The sequence below is a fragment of the Pollicipes pollicipes genome, unplaced genomic scaffold (genome assembly GCF_011947565.3).
Source record: "Pollicipes pollicipes isolate AB1234 unplaced genomic scaffold, Ppol_2.1 Scaffold_6138;HRSCAF=7277_pilon_pilon_pilon, whole genome shotgun sequence".
In the NCBI taxonomy this organism is placed as follows: Eukaryota; Metazoa; Arthropoda; class Thecostraca; order Pollicipedomorpha; family Pollicipedidae; genus Pollicipes; species Pollicipes pollicipes.
This window is the reverse complement of record NW_023596818.1, coordinates 4,778,037-4,793,781: the sequence shown is the minus strand read 5'-3', so window position 1 is coordinate 4,793,781 and position 15,745 is coordinate 4,778,037. Positions and strand designations below refer to the sequence as shown.

The following is a 15,745-nucleotide window of genomic DNA, read 5'->3' as shown; positions in this document are numbered from 1 at the left end:
GGTTCTCTACCGGATACGTTCGTGGGGTACCACAGGCGCTTTAGACAGATCTGCATGCACTACAAACATGATGTCCACGCAGCATAGCCTTGTCTGCAACAGGCTTACTGTTGTGTGAGTGGTACGTTAATAAACGTCTGCCCAAAATCGCACTGGCGCTACCTAGTACTCTGGGTGGTGCAAAATGTTCAATCTTGTACCTCATACGCTGAGAATACAATTTCTGAAGACGGTGGCTGCACCAAAAAGTCTCTATCGAGCGCTGCCGATCTTGAACCCGCACATCTGGAACGTGATCACGTCGATACTTTCCGGTGACTGTCTGAGCTGCCAAGTTGGTAGACTTACATGCATAATGACTTTCGTGTTCTTTGGGATGTGCCCGGGCCGACAGGCAGCAGGTCATGCGTGAGAAGTCTTTGGAGTGACTAGATCGTTTGTGGCGAGGCATTTTGTGTTGAGGCATGCTGAGAGCGAATGAACTGATAGAAGACATCGTTTTCTCACTTTATTGGTCAGTCGCTGCGTGCCTGGTCTTCGCTCAAGAAGCGAGAAGCATACCCCTAGACCAACGAGCCGTCAAATTGCTCTGTGATGTCCTGGTTGCGGGCCACGCCGTTACTTTCACATCGCGAGTCGACAGCTCCTGACCCAATGTCCGCACCCAGCACCGTCTCAACAACACAAGGCTCTAGTTAGGGTAGCATTAATGCATCGATAGCCTGAATGAAGCGTTGAAGAAGTAGACGCGTAACTATGACGGTAATAACGGGGCTCGTCTGGGACTTGAACCCGGGACCTTCCGCACCCTAAGCGAGGATCATACCCCGGACCAACGAGCCGATACCAACGATACCAACGAGCCGATACCAACGACCGGACCAACGTGGTAACGTCCCAGTTGTGGATCGCACAGTTACTTTCACATCGTGAGTCGACCACTCCGGGCCCCCTGTCCACACCCAGTGCCGTCTCAAAAGCTCACAACACAAGGCATTGGTTATATACGTAGTCGGTTTGTGACAAAAAACGGTAACACGAAGCCGATGTAGAAAAAGGACTGAGACAGGACAGGCCAGAAGGACATGGCTGATAGCTAGAGAAGGAACAACGCACAGAGCAGAACGGAAGAATGAGCACGGCAGAAGGGAACGCAGGACAGAGGGCAGATGGCCAGGGAAGAGGGCAGAGATACAAGGAACGAGGACAGAATGTGAAAAGAAAAAATGGACCACGAAGGAGGCAGTCGGACAGAGGACAGATGAAAACAGAATCCCTTCTGTCTTGTATGTTCTCTTATCCCGTCTGTCCCGGTCATGGTGAGATATTACCAGTCACGCCTTGTTCTGTTTTTTTTCCCTGTTTCCTGGTCCAGCCCTCTGCCCTGACGGTTCCGCGACATGCATCACCATGAATAAATCGTAACTTGCATGCCAATATAACCCCAATGGCCACGGTTAGCCTCCGCTAGTAAGGCTATGTTCCCTCGCGACGGTCTGTAGTCATCGCATTATGCTATGACATCGTGAGACGATGGTGGGTGTGGCCAATGAGCCCGGAGCTGTCGGCCCACAATGTGAAAGTACCATCACGGTCCACAACTAGGACGTTTCGTAACATTTTGATCGCCTCAGTGATCTCGGGGTAGAATTCTCACTTGGGTGCGAGTCTGGCCTCTGTTCTGCTCGAGGACGAGGCGGCGGTACAAAGAAAGGCGTTGCAGGATGGGCAGCAGACAGAGCAGTAAGTACGACACCTGAGAGGAGATGAACGGTGATGGGGTAAAATGGAGGACAGGGCAGAACACAGGATGGAAAGGAAAAGAGAGCGGCACAGGGACGGTGCAGGAAGAAGGACAAAGCAGAGGGGAGGACGGGGTTCGGCAGAGAAAGGGAACAGTGCAGAATGAGGGCAGAGAAGATTATTACATCTCAAACGACTGGATATGCGGCATGGACTGTTGGGTTGGACACAGTCCAGGGGGAAAAAGACAGAAGATAGAACCAGAGAAATATGACGTGGTAGAACGAGGCAAAGAAGTTCTTGCTCCGCCCGCCCATTTTTTGAGACCGTTCCAGCCCTATACTGTACAGTACAAGACTGAGAAAGACGGGAGGATAGGACAGGCAGGATCGGGTCTTATTCTGTACTGTTTTCTTTTGGCTGAGTGGTTTTCTTTTTTCTACTTTTTTCTTCCATTTTTCGTGTTCGCATCTCTGGCCCGTGCCCTCAGTGATGAAGGACGCTTGGAAAAGGAGAATAGAGACTCCGTTAGGACAGGAGAGACAGAAGGACAAAGACAATAGCAGGGCAAGGCGTAAAGAGGGGTGCCAGCCCGGACAGCATGGCCGGCTCTATCCCGTCTTGGACCGCACAGGACAGGCAGGGCCAGACAAGCGAACGGGGCCAGACAGGGTGTGACAAGTGTGTTCGGAGCCGTGCCGAATACGAAGTGAAAGTAACTGCGCGAACCAAAATTGAAGCCCTTGCGAAGGTACTGTCGGATCGTTGGTCTAGGGGTATGATTCTCGCTTAGGGTGCGAGAGGTCCCGGGTTCATATCCCGGACGAGCCCAGTTATTGTTATCACTTGTCATTTACATCAATGGCTATAAGCCCATTTCAGTACTTGGTGCACTTGTGCTTTGCTGCTGCAGATGTGAATTCATGGAAGCAGGACAGTGTTGAAGCCCATCGTCTGCGAGCTTGTTCAAACACGCGGGAGTAAAAATATATGGGAATTTGGGAGCGAGTTGGGTCATTGCACTGGACTTAAGAGAATGTCCCACATTTGTATGGACTTGTGAACTGAAATAGCTATCTTGGAGTTCATTAGGTGCAATCCACAGCCCTGCCATTCTGAAGACCTAAACTTACTTAGTTTCTGAAATACACCTCCGGGAAGATGTGGAAACTGTTTCGGGAAGACTATTCCAAATTCACCAAAGCCACCATGATGCTACTATGTTATTCGGGTCCCGTCATTTCATTGGCATGTGGCAATCAAGGCCAAGAAAGATATAACGGTCGAGTGGTTTATATCTGTTGTTGGTGAGCATCATTACTAGATATAACAGCCATCTATTTGCCCTCAATCATTGTTGTGCACGATACTATGGCGAAATCAAACGATGACGTATGGGGAATCATGTTTAAGAAACAGGATTTGTGTTATTTAGAACACTTTATTCCACTTACAAGCGAACCAATAATTATAACTGGGCTTGTTTTATGACATCCAATGCTTGCCTCAACATTCTAAAATTGAAAAATTCCCCTTAATTACATTTTATATCGGCGAGACCAGCAAAACGCTCAATGTTATGAATATATATATGGTTCTCCAATGACAATCTGAGTTGGCAACCGCATCGTGCTTATACATTACATGTAATTAGACAGAATGCAAAGTGGAGTATTAGCGTCAGGTGGCTAACCTAGTTTGCGCGCAATAAAACCCGCATCATCAGTAAAAATGTAGGGCAGTTGAACACTTATGAGACATACAGGATCTCTCATGATGTAACCAAAACTCATCAGCAGTATCAACACCATATGTTACCGTGCCCCCCGCAAAACATAGCTTCTCAGCTCAAGGGTCACAGGTACAGGTGCTGCAGTTGGAATGGTCGTGACTGGAGTCCGGCACATCTTGGCCTCAGCTCGCGTTTCACTGCAAGGTGTATTAGAATTCAGCGTGTGTTGGAAGCGCATCAGCAAGAACACCAGTTAAATGCATCATTCAATGCCTTAATTTCTCGGACATCTGCAATATCGATATGACGCTGTTTTTGCCACCCAATGGCGGAGCAGACTAGCTGTATTTTGGCATCGCCTCTGGCAATATAGCACTCCCAGATTTATACAGCTTGTATTGTTTAAAAAAGTTTGGTCTACTTAAAAGCATACCGGAAGCTCTAAGTGCTGCTTGCTTCAAAATCCTCAAATGTGGAGCATTTCTTTCAAGCAGACGTTGCAACCACGTGACCTTACCGCCGGCCGGGAGGGTCGTATTGACAGAGGCGATACCAAGACAAGGCTAGCCTGCACCGCCACATGTAACAGCACAAGTAGCAATCGATATTGCAGACGTACGAAAGATTAAGGCATTGAATGATACATTTAGCTGGTGCTTTTACTGACGCGCTTCCAGCACACGCTGAATTATTGTACACCTCGCAGGTAAGCGCGAGCTGGGGCCATAACGCGCTGGACCCAAGCCATGACCATGTCGACTGCAGCCACCTGTACCTGTGACACTTGGGCTGAAAAGCCTTGTTTTGCTGAGGGTATAGGAGCATATGATGCTGCTACTGCTGATGAGTTTTGATAACTTCATGAGAGGTGCTGTCAGTTTCATAAGTGTTCAACTATCCTACATTATTAATGATGTGGGTTTTAGGGCGCGCAAGCTGCGTTGGCCATCTGACGCCTATACTCTACTTGGTTCCTGTGTCTAGTTACACCTAAAGTTTTGAGCGCGATGGGGTTGTAAACTCGACTTCCTATTAGAAACCAGATCTATCTACAACATTAAACGTTTTGGTTGTCTCGCCGATATCAAGTGCAAGTCAAGGAAATTTTTCACATCTTAGGATGTTGCGTCAAGCATCACACATGATGAAATAGGCTCACGTATAGTTATTGGTATATTTTTAAGCGGAATAGACTGCTCTAGATGACGTAATTATTCTGTTTCGTAACTATGATCCTCTAACTATGATCCTCTATGCGTCATGGTTTGATTACGTGACCGTTCCTTGCACAACATTGGTTGAGAGTCAGTTGGCGGCCTTTATATGCGGAAATCGTCCTCACGAACGTGAGATATGAACGACTCAACAACTATATTTTCATTGGCCCTGATTGCCGCATGGCCAATAAAATGGGATTTAGATGATCTCATGACGTCGTCATAGATGTCTGGGTGACTTTGGAATAAATAGTTTCCCCGAAACAGCTGGCACATCTTCATCTTGACGCCATTGAACGCATCTTGACCCCGTTCGTCCCCAAATTCCCATACATCCTCACGCCGGCATGCATGGGCGTGCTTGCACATGATCGGCATACGGACTGTCTTCCTGCATGATTTCACACCTACAGTAGAGAAGAACAAAGTGTGTATGTCACTCAAATGGGCTCACAGCCACTGATGTAGATAGCGAGTGATACCTGTGATAGCAATAACCGGGCTCGTCCGGGATTTGAACCCGGGACCTCTCGCACCCTAAGCGAGAATCATACCCCTAGACCAACGAGCCGATACGCCAGGCCGTAACGTCCCAATTCTGGGCCGCGCCGTCACTTTCACATCACACGGTGTACGGCTCCGAGCACACCAGCCACACCCACCACCGTCTCACCAGGTTATGGCGTAGAGCGCTGTCTGCAGACCGTCGTGAGGGAGCTCTAGTAGACCTTGTAGCCGAGCCTGACCGTGACCATCGGGGTTGCACTGACGTGCAAGCTGCAAAATATTTATGACATTGCATGTGGAGGAGTCGTTAGGACAGAAAGCAGGATCAGCAAACGGACAAAAGACAGAACAAGACATGGCCGGTCATGTTCCGTCCTGAGCGGAACGGATAGGACGGGCAGCAAGACGGTAGGTATCCTGTTTTAATCTGCCCTCTGCTCCTTCTCCTCTTTCCTTTCCTCTGCCTCGTACCCTGTTCTCTGTCTTCCGCTCATACCTTCAGTCCTTGCATAACTGCGCTTTGCCAGGAGTCATTTGCCGTCTATCCTCCCAAGTCGTCTGCCTTGCACACCCTTTCGGTCTGCCCTGCGTATTGCTCCACCCTGAGCTATCAGTGGTGTGCTGTCCTGCGTGGGGTCAGTCATTTTTTGCATTGGTTTTCGGTTTACCAATTAGTTTACACGAAATGACTGCACTAATCACCAGTGCATAGTGTCATGATCTTTTACACCGTGCTGGGTGCGGACAGTGGGTCCGGAGCTGTCGACTCGCGATGTGAAAGTAACAGCGCGGCACGCAACCAGGACGCCGGGAGCCATTTCGTCGGCTCGTTGGTCTAGGGGTATGATTCTCGCTTCGGGTGCGAGAGGTCCCGGGTTCAAATCCCGGACGAGCCCTGATATTGTCGACGATGGTACTGGTATTGGCGATGGTACTGGTATTGATTCCTCCCCGCGGACTTCAATGATCACTATCATATTAGAGCATGTGACTGATGGGGATCTTTTATGATCCGTTCTGGTAGCAATTTCGAACCTGCGTGTGCAGAAGGACGCAAAGATCCACATGCGTTTCTACGCATCAAAGCGTGGCCGTTTTAGCAGCAATAACAGGGCTCGTCCAGGATTTGAGCCTGGGACCTCTCGCACCTTAAGGAAGAATCATATTCCTAGACGACAGAGCCGTTACAAATGCCCGTAACTTGCCCATCCTGGGCCTCATTGTTACTTTTACATTGTACAGTGGACAGCTCCCACCACACTAACCACACCCACCGTCGTCAGCGTTACCACCAGTGGCGCTGGTAAAGGGGGAGGGGGCACAGCCGGCACGTGCGGCCCCCTCCCCCCCCATCCGTTAGGTTCTGAGGGGCCAACGGGACCCTCGCGATGCCCCTTAATGGGCCTCTAAATGACTGCGAGGGGTCCAAAGTACCCGTCACGCCCGACGATTGAAGGCCCAATTTGAGCTGGCCCGAGGTGGCATTAAGGGCCCGTTCCCCAGGGCCGGAACCTGAAAGCCAGTCAGGGTGCCTCTTGCGCTGGTTGGGGGCGCCCTGAGTGAATGAGGGTCTCTGTACTGGTCAGGTACCAACAATACCGGGCAGTTGACATCATGTTTGTCGGAGCCTAAGGGCCCAATTCTCAAGAATGGGTGAGCCCGAAGCCCTCAATTTACACTCGTCGGGGCTCGGTACTCAATGAGGGTAGGACTGTGATCTCTGATGGCAGTCAAAGTTCATAGATCATTATATTTTGAATTATTCCAACAAGCGGCTCATTGCTTGATTAACCCTAGGTAAAAAATATGTAATTAAGAGAAATGAATGTTAAACACATATTGAGCCTCCACTTCGCTCATGGATCCGCTTTAAGCCCCTGTTTAATCACTTACAAAATGCGTGTTCGGTGTGTCTCGGAACATATGCAGCAGTTCTGCCACGGAACCTCGAGTTTCTCTACGAGACATATTCGCGCGGCACAGTAGGCCCTTAAGACAGATCTGCAGGCATCACAAACCCGAACTGGTTAAGCTGGTACTATCATGTTCATGATGTCCAATCAACATAAGTTTATCCACGACAGGCTTACTGTTGCGCGAATTGTGCAATTGGAGACGTCTGCCCAAAATCTTACTATCGCTATTGCGGACCGTGCAAATTGCTTATCTTGCACCTTGCATACTGGGGACACAATTTCCGGAGATGGTGGCGGCACCAAAAACCCTTCATCAAGCGCCGCCGATCTGGAAGCCGCCCATCTGAAACGTAATCATGTTGAGTTTTCTGGTGATGACGTGGCAACGAAGGTGGCAGACTTACATGTGCGATGGATTTCCTGTTCTTTAAGATGTACCCGGGTCGACATCAGGTCGTGCGTGAAAACACACTTGAGTAACTGATGGCATGGGCCGAAGAGTTTCTTGTCACAGAATCTCTCAGCCCGTTTGCTCACCAACGCTCACTTTAGTGGCCTGTCCCTGCGTGTCTGATCTCTGATCAAGAATGATGCAAGGAGTTTGGAGGTGACGGGCTGGTGGTAAGTTTGAACATCACCCTATATCGTTTGCACCCAATCCTTCACCTTTGTGTGTGCCCATGTGCCCCTTTACTCCGGGCTTGGGCGCTCAGCCAACGGACTTGGTTTGATTGGTTGCTATGGGTCATTTTTAAGCATTGGGACACGAAATACGCACACCTTCTAACTTACAACGACAAGGCGCACTGATTCGGTGTGCACTTCTACGCGTCGAAGTAGCAGACGAGTACCTTTGACAGCAATAGCCGGGCTCGTCCGGGATTTGAACCCGGGACCTCTCGCACCCGAAGCGAGAATCATACCCCTAGACCAACGAGCCGATAATATTACCTGGTACGTCCAATTCTGGGCCGCGCCGTTACTTTCACATCGTGTGGTGTACGGCTCCGAGCACACTGGCTACACTCAACTACGTCTCACAAGGTTATCCCGTACAGCGCTGGCTATAGACTGTCGTGAGGGAGCACAGCCCCCGCAGCATCAACTTCTTTATGGCGATGCATGCTGAGGAATCGTTATGACAAAAGGCAGGACCAGCAAAAGGCAATGGGCAGCATGGCCTAACCGGTCACGTCCCGTCCGAGACATGAAGGGACCAGACGGGACCGGGCAGGACAGGACGGACAGGACAGACGAAATCCTGTTTTTAACTTCTCTCTGCTCTTTTGCCGGTCTCATACGTCGCCCTTTCTGCTCTGATTCCGTCCTCAGCGTTTGGATCTCTGCCCTTTATCCCAACTTTTATGCCCTCTGTCTTGCCTTGTCGTTTGCCGTGCACAGCATTCTGTTCCGCCCTGTACGTTGTTTCACCCAGCGCTATCGCTCGCGTCCTGTCCTGTCTCATTCCTATCTCCGCATCGATTTTCGGCATGTCAGTGTTGTCTTCGGCCACAAAATGAGTTTGCGCTATAAACTTGCAGCATTGGTTGTGATTAAGGTGCCAAACGTTGCATAGCATACGAAAAATTAAGGATGACCTTAATCCTACAGTCAGAAGGCCTCTCACGCCAATTTGCGGCCCTCCTGAGTCGATGAGGGCCTCTATATCGATCAGACGACACCAGTGCCGAAAAGTTAGCTTAACATCGGTCAGGGCTTGAGAGCCTAATTTTCAAGAAGGGAAACAGAACACACACGTTGGGAAAGGTAGGCAAATTAGACGCATTACTCTCAAAATGATAAGCAGGGAGTCACATAAGATTTGTTCGCAGTGTCGGCTACTTCACAGCAAAATTCTGAGCTTTTCAGAAGGATTTCGAGAAAATGGGTAGTGAAGTTGTGAAGCGTATGTGAAGTCGTAAGCGTAAGTGAAGTGAAAGCACATTCATCGTCCATATCGCGGACCGCGCCGTTACTTTCACATCGTGAGTCGACAGCTCCGGACACGCTGTCCGCACCCAGTACTGTCTGAAAAGCTCATAACGTAAGGCACTGGTGATGAGTGTCGTAATCTCGTGTAAAAATCTGGGAACTCGAAAGACGATATATAAAAAAAACTGAGACGCGGCGGGACAGAACACGACTGATAGCGCGGGGTAGAACAACGCACAGGGCGGAACGAAAGGGTGTGCACAGCAAACGACAACGAAGGACAGGGGACAGAGGACACTGGGCAAAGCGCAGAGGTCCAAGGGCTGTGACTGGAAGCGCAAGATAGAGGGCAGAGTAAGAGGCAGACGAAAGGACGGAGATCAGATATAACAGCATCCCTTCTGTCTCGCATGCCCTCTTGTCCTGTCCCGCTTAGGACATGACCGGACATGTCTTGATCTGTGTTTTGCCCGTTTGTTGGTCCTGCCTTCTGCCCTAACGGCTCCTGCACATGCATCGCTAGAAATCAATTGCAGCTTGCACGTCAATGCAGCCCCAACTGTTACAGCCAAGCTCGGTTACTAGGGCTATGCTCCTTTACGGCAGTCTGTAGCCAGCGCTCTACGCAATAACTTTGTGAGACGATGGTGAGTGTGGCTAGTATGCTCGGAGCCGTCCACCGTGTGATGTGAAAGTAACGGCGTGGCTCAGAATTGGGACGTCACAGCCTATCATATCGGCTCGTTGGTCTAGGGGTATGATTCTCGCTTAGGGTGCGAGAGGTCCCGGGTTCAAATCCCGGACGAGCCCGGTTATTGCCTTCAAGGGTACGCGTCTACTATATCGACGCGAACAAGCGCATATGGATTAATGCGCATTGTCGCTGTGAGTTCCAATGTATATGCGCTTTACACCCAATGTTTAGCATTGATCCATGGTAACCAACCAAACCAAGTCCACCGGCTGAACACTCAAGCCCGGCGTAATCGACACATGCTGAAGCTGAAGGATTAGATGTAAATGATATAGGGTGGTAGTGATAGCGCAAGCTACACACCAGCCCGTTGCGTTCAAACTCTTTGCGTCCTTCTTGATCAGAGACCATCACGTGGGGCAGGCTGGTAATGTGAGATAGCGTTGCAATTTTGGTTGCACGAAATGGTTTCATGACATCAGTGCTACAACAAAAACTCCTTCCGGCAGGAATGCTACCACACTACTTATGCCGTCAACACTTCTACACGACGTTAATGTTACACGGCAAAACTTGCAACGTAAAAAATTATAATTGTGATTAATTCTACTGCAACCACTTATGCAGTCTAAATTTATACATGACTTCATCGCTTCTGCTGCAAACTTGTATGTGACACTATGGCCGCACGAGAAAATTAAGGCTCCAAAAGTTCTTCTCGTCCATACTTCTACTGCTAACACGGCTGCAATAATTACAGATACACGATTTAACTTATGCTGCCAAGACTTACACGCGACAATAATGTTACACGACAAAACATTTCCTAAAAAACGTACCCACGTCATTACCTCTAATGCGAGAGCTTGCGGAGTCATTGCTTATACACGGCATTACTTGTTCTGCAAAGGCTTGTACGCAAGCTTAGTACTACACGAGAAAGCTTATTCGTCAAAAATGTCACCTATAATTTGTTGCAGTTGAAATAATGTGGCGTATAAGTGAAAACTGTTCTAGTCCTTGCTGTAGAGGAAGTAATTGGCATATGCTGTTGCAGTAGAGGTTTTGTCATATAGTACTCATGTCATATGATGGATTTTTGAAGACAAACAACGTGGTATATAAATAAATACGGCATATGTAGTAGATATGGTCGGCATATGGTCGGCATATGGTCTTTGCAGTGGAAGTAGTAAAGGTTAAGTTTTTACAGTAAAATAAATGCCGCGTACTGCTTAGGTCGTAGCATTCCCTTCGGTAGGAGCTTTTGCTGCACCACTAATGTCGTTTTTGTCGAACCACTAGTGAAACCGCACGAAATACCGCGGCACAAAACTATTTAGCTACTGCAAATCCTTTTCACGCATGACCTGCTGCCTGTCGGTCTGAGCACACCCACAAAACAAGAAAGCCATCGCACATGTAAGGCTATCAACTTCGTAGCATACACTGTCATGAGAAAATATCGCACTGGTCGCGTTTCAGATGTGCGGCTTCCATATCGACGACGCTCGGCGGAGTCTATTCGGCGGCGCCGTGGTATTATGATATCAAAGCTATAAATGACATTTATCACCCTTTGGTATTGTGCACAATCGGGTGTCCTGGAGAGTAAGTCTGAAATTGGTTGTTGAACCAATGGGTGCCACCTGACCTGCCGTAACCCATCTGATCCGTGATCGTGCTGGCCCATGATGCAGGCTGATGGCGGTTGCATTAGGGACCAGCGGCTCGTCGGGGCACAAGAAATATGGAGTGTTAAAGGAACACAAATGGGAATGTAGAGTGACGGGTAGGTCATGACAAAAGACTAGGCAGGACAGAAGGAATGGAACTAAGTCTTCTCCGTGGTCTGTGGTAAAGATGCTGGACTTGCAATCCAGCGTCACTCTGTACGAGTGAATCCCAGAGCGGCCGAACGGTTTGGCCCGACTGAAATGGAAAGGTCACCTGGCCACTGGCCAACAAGAGCCAACCCAGCCCTGGAGCGGCCGTGTCACAGCATTGTGCGGCACGCAATATCCTCCGTATTCCTGCCTGGAAAAAGGGCGGAGGCAACATTATGCGTTGCACTGGACGGCACGACTTGGGCTCCCTAAGTGAGAATCATACAACCAAGCCAACGAGCCGGCAATACATATCTGAATGTCTCAATCCCGACCTCTGTCATTACATTCACAACGTACGGGCAACAGCTGTCGGGGCACTGCCCACATCTACCGTCGCACGAGCTCGTGACATAAAACGCTGGCTACAGGCTGCCGCCGTGAAGCATAGCTCAGGGAACAGAGCTTCGCAGTGCCCGTCGGACTTGTTTTGATATGCATGCTTTAGCTGGCTTCGTGGTGATGCATGAGACCAAATCACTAAGAGAAGCGTTCTGTCTAATTTGAGCAGCCTCGATTTCAGCTTTAACTTCACCCTTTTTACTTCATTAGACTGATGAACATGAGCTGCGTGTCCTGTGTCCCGCCAAAGAACAGGGCGGCGTAAAAGAGCAAGACGTGACATTACAAGGGGCACGTAAAGCACAGAGCAGGACACCAGGTGGCATAGGATCGACGCCACGGCAGAAGGGAGGACAGGACAAGACGTAAAAGGAAACAAGAGAGTGTAGAAATACGACAGTACAAAGAATAGCGCAGGATGGAGTACGTGATTGGAGAAGAAACAAAACGTCATGCTATTTGATTAGTTAGAATTTCCGAGTGATCAGAAATTTTCTGAAAGCATGCTTTCATCATAACACAGTGTTGATACAATTGAAAAGCTACCCACGTTCCTTTTAAGGTGTAAGCACATTCACTCCTATTATATCAAAATCTTGGTTCACCGAAAAACTTGCTGATTTAGATTTATTCAGCTTTACTTAATATATAACATTATATACAAATATATATGTATACATGCCTATCTCCTCTCTCTCTCTCTCTCTCTCTCTCTCTCTCTCTCTCTCTCTCTCTCTCTCTCTCTCTCTCTCCTCTCTCTCTCTCTCTCTCTCTCTCTCTCTCTCTCTCGAAAGATTTAGCTTAAGTCGGCCCCGAGTGTGATTTTTACGAAAGGCTTGCTGAAAGTCACACTCGGGAAGGACTCAGACTAAATCAATATGCATCAGTCCAGGCATGACAACAATACATTGGGTGCACATACACCTTCAAACACACCATACTTGAGAACAGAGCGTCTCGGAGGCGACATGCTGCAATACCAGAGCAATCCAAGTGATGAAAGGAGAGGAAGGAGTGTCAGGAGTACCACTGAGGGCAATAGCTGGACTCGTTGGGGATTCGAACCCGGGACCTCTCCCGCCAGAAGCGAGGATCAATCCCCCAGACCAACGAGCCGTGACAAGATATTGCAACCGAGCTTGTGTAAACCGGCGGCAACGTCCTAATCGAGGACCGCACTGGCACTTTCACATCGTGAGCCGACATCTCCAGGCAAGCTGTCCGCACCCAGCACCGTCTGAAGAGCTCAATGTGAGGCACTGGTGATTAGTGTCTTGAAAATTAATAAACAGAAATACACTATACGCAAAGAACTAAGAAAGGATGGAACAGAACCCGGCTGATAGCGCAGGGTGGAACAACGTACATGGCGAAACGAAAGGGTGTGCACGGCAGACAAAGGGCAGAAAGACAGAGGACGAGGGACTCCGGGCAAAGCGCAGAAGTCCAAGGACTGCAGTTGGGAGCGCAATATAGAAGACACGGTATGAGGCAGACGAAAGGACAGAGAACATATAAAACAGGTTCTCTTCTGTCTTGCGCGCCCTCCCGTCCCGTGCGGCTCAGAACATGACCGGCCATGCCTTGTTCTGACTTTTGCCCTTTTGCTGGCCCTGCCTCTTTCCCTAACGGTTGTTCTACATGCATTGCCAGAAATGATTTGAAGCTTGCGCGTTAATGGAATCCCAATGGTCGCGACTAAGCTAAGCTGCTAAGGCTCTGCTCTCTCACGGCAGTCTGTAGCCAGCGCTGTACGCCATTACCCTGTGGGACGATGGTGGGTGTGGCCAGTGTTCTCGGAGCCGTACACCGCACGATGTAAAAGTAATGGCGCCGCCCCGAATTGGGCGTTCCGCTACATTCCATCGGCTCGTTGGTCTAGGGGTATGATTCTCGCTTAGGGTGCGAGAGGTCCCGGGTTCAAATCCCGGACGAGCCCGGTTATTGCCGCCAGAGGTGCTTGTCTACCACTTCGATGCGAGGAAGCGCATATGGATTTAATGCGCCTTCTCGCTGTGAGTTCGCGGGTATGTGCGCTATAGAGCCCAATGTCTAAACACGACCCACTGCAACCAACCAAATCGAGCACGTCAGCTGAACACTCAAGCCCGGGGCGAACGGCAGGTACTGAGGCTGGAGGGTTGCAGTCTTGCAAAGCTGGAGCCTTAAAATCGACCTAGTACAAACAGCCTCAGAAGCGTTAAAAGTACAAAAAGTACATGTTTGTACGCAATACGCTTACAATTTCGCCAGGGATACCTATTTTTTTTCGAAATCCCTCTGAAAAGCTCACAGCTGCGCTTTGAAGTAGCCTACACTGCGAACAAATTGGTTACCACTGTGAAGGTAATGCATTTAATTTGCCTACCATTCATAACATTCTGTTTCGCTTCTAAAAAATTAGGCCCTCAAGCCCTGACCGATAGTACGCTAACTTTCCGGCACTGGTGGCGTCTGACCGATATAGAGGCCCTCATCGACTCAGGAGGACACCACTTGGCGCAAGAGGCCTTCTGACTGCAGGATTCAAGTCATCCTTAATTTACCTATACTATTTTTTGTCTTTAAAGATTTCACCGAACCCTTTGAATGGATGGATTTCCGGGATCAGAGCTCACGGTAAGCAGTGCTTGTTGTGGGAGTCCTGACCCCTACCACCCGATCGCGCAATTCCATGTCGACGGCAGTATTTGGTGGCGAAAGCTTAACGGGCCGCAATGCTCGGCACGGTCCGTCCTGCCCTCTAACGTCAACTGACCTTTAGCGCGACCGCTGCCACCAGCCGCAGGCCATAACTGTCAAGGGCAAATAGCGAGCGCCCTAAAGCGACTCGAACCCACCCCACCACGGATGGGTGGATCGGAAGGCAGGCGCTCTAACCAACTGAGCCACCGGGACGGACAACTATGCAGTGTATAATACCTTCATAACAAATAACAATGTAAGTTTATAGCGCAAGCTCATTGCGTGACCAAAAACAACATTGACGTGCCGAAAACCGATCCAGAGAAAGGACTGAGACGGGACAGGACAGGACAGAACACGACCGATAGCGCTGGGGTGAGCAAGGTACAGGAAGGGGCGTAAGGCTGTGCACGGCAAACGAGGCAACACAGAGGACATAGGAGTTGGGGTAAAGGGCGGAGATCCAAGTGCTGAGGACAGGATCAGAAGAGAAATGGCGAGGTATGAGGCTGGCAAAAGAGCAGGGAGCAGCTAAAAACAGGATCTCGCTTGTCCTGTCCGTCCTGCCCTGCCCAGTCCCGTCTGGTTCCTTCACGTCCCGGACCAGACGGGACCGGTCAGGCCTTGCTGTCTTTTGCCTGTTTGCTGGTCCTGCCCTCTGTCGTAATCGTTCCTCAACATGCATCGCCATAAATAAGTTGATGCTACGAGGGCTGTGCTCCCTCACGACACTCTGTAGCACGCACTGTACGTGATAACCTTATGAGACGATGTTGGATGTGGCCAACGTTCACGGAGCCGTACATCGCACGATGTGAAAGTAACGGCGCGGCCAAGAATTGGGGATAAAGGATAGCTGCATCGGCTCGTTGGTCTAGGGGTATGATTCTCGCTTCGGGTGCGAGAGGCCTCGGGTTCAAATCCCGGACGAGCCCGGTTATTGCCGTCAAAGGTACTCGTCTACCACTTCGACGCATAGAAGTGCATATGGATTAATACGCCTTGCCGTTGTGCGTTCGAAGGTGTATGCGCTTTACGCCCCGATGTTTAAAAATGACCCATTGTAACCAATCAAACCAAGTCCGTTGGCT

The 15,745-nt window shown here is 49.5% G+C and overlaps 6 non-coding genes across 6 annotated transcripts; 4 read left to right on the top strand and 2 right to left on the bottom strand.

The window, feature by feature from the left end:
• Positions 1-5,191: 5,191 nt before the first annotated feature.
• On the bottom strand, positions 5,192-5,263 carry TRNAP-AGG (transfer RNA proline (anticodon AGG)). The gene has a single exon. It is a non-coding gene; the product is annotated as a tRNA-Pro (tRNA).
• A 760-nt stretch (positions 5,264-6,023) lies between these two features.
• TRNAP-CGG (transfer RNA proline (anticodon CGG)) lies at positions 6,024-6,095 on the top strand. Its single transcript has one exon. It is a non-coding gene; the product is annotated as a tRNA-Pro (tRNA).
• A 1,888-nt stretch (positions 6,096-7,983) lies between these two features.
• On the bottom strand, positions 7,984-8,055 carry TRNAP-CGG (transfer RNA proline (anticodon CGG)). Its single transcript has one exon. It is a non-coding gene; the product is annotated as a tRNA-Pro (tRNA).
• A 1,730-nt stretch (positions 8,056-9,785) lies between these two features.
• On the top strand, positions 9,786-9,857 carry TRNAP-AGG (transfer RNA proline (anticodon AGG)). The gene has a single exon. It is a non-coding gene; the product is annotated as a tRNA-Pro (tRNA).
• Positions 9,858-13,836: 3,979 nt separating this feature from the next.
• TRNAP-AGG (transfer RNA proline (anticodon AGG)) lies at positions 13,837-13,908 on the top strand. The gene has a single exon. It is a non-coding gene; the product is annotated as a tRNA-Pro (tRNA).
• Positions 13,909-15,517: 1,609 nt separating this feature from the next.
• TRNAP-CGG (transfer RNA proline (anticodon CGG)) lies at positions 15,518-15,589 on the top strand. Its single transcript has one exon. It is a non-coding gene; the product is annotated as a tRNA-Pro (tRNA).
• The last annotated feature ends 156 nt before the right edge of the window (positions 15,590-15,745 follow it).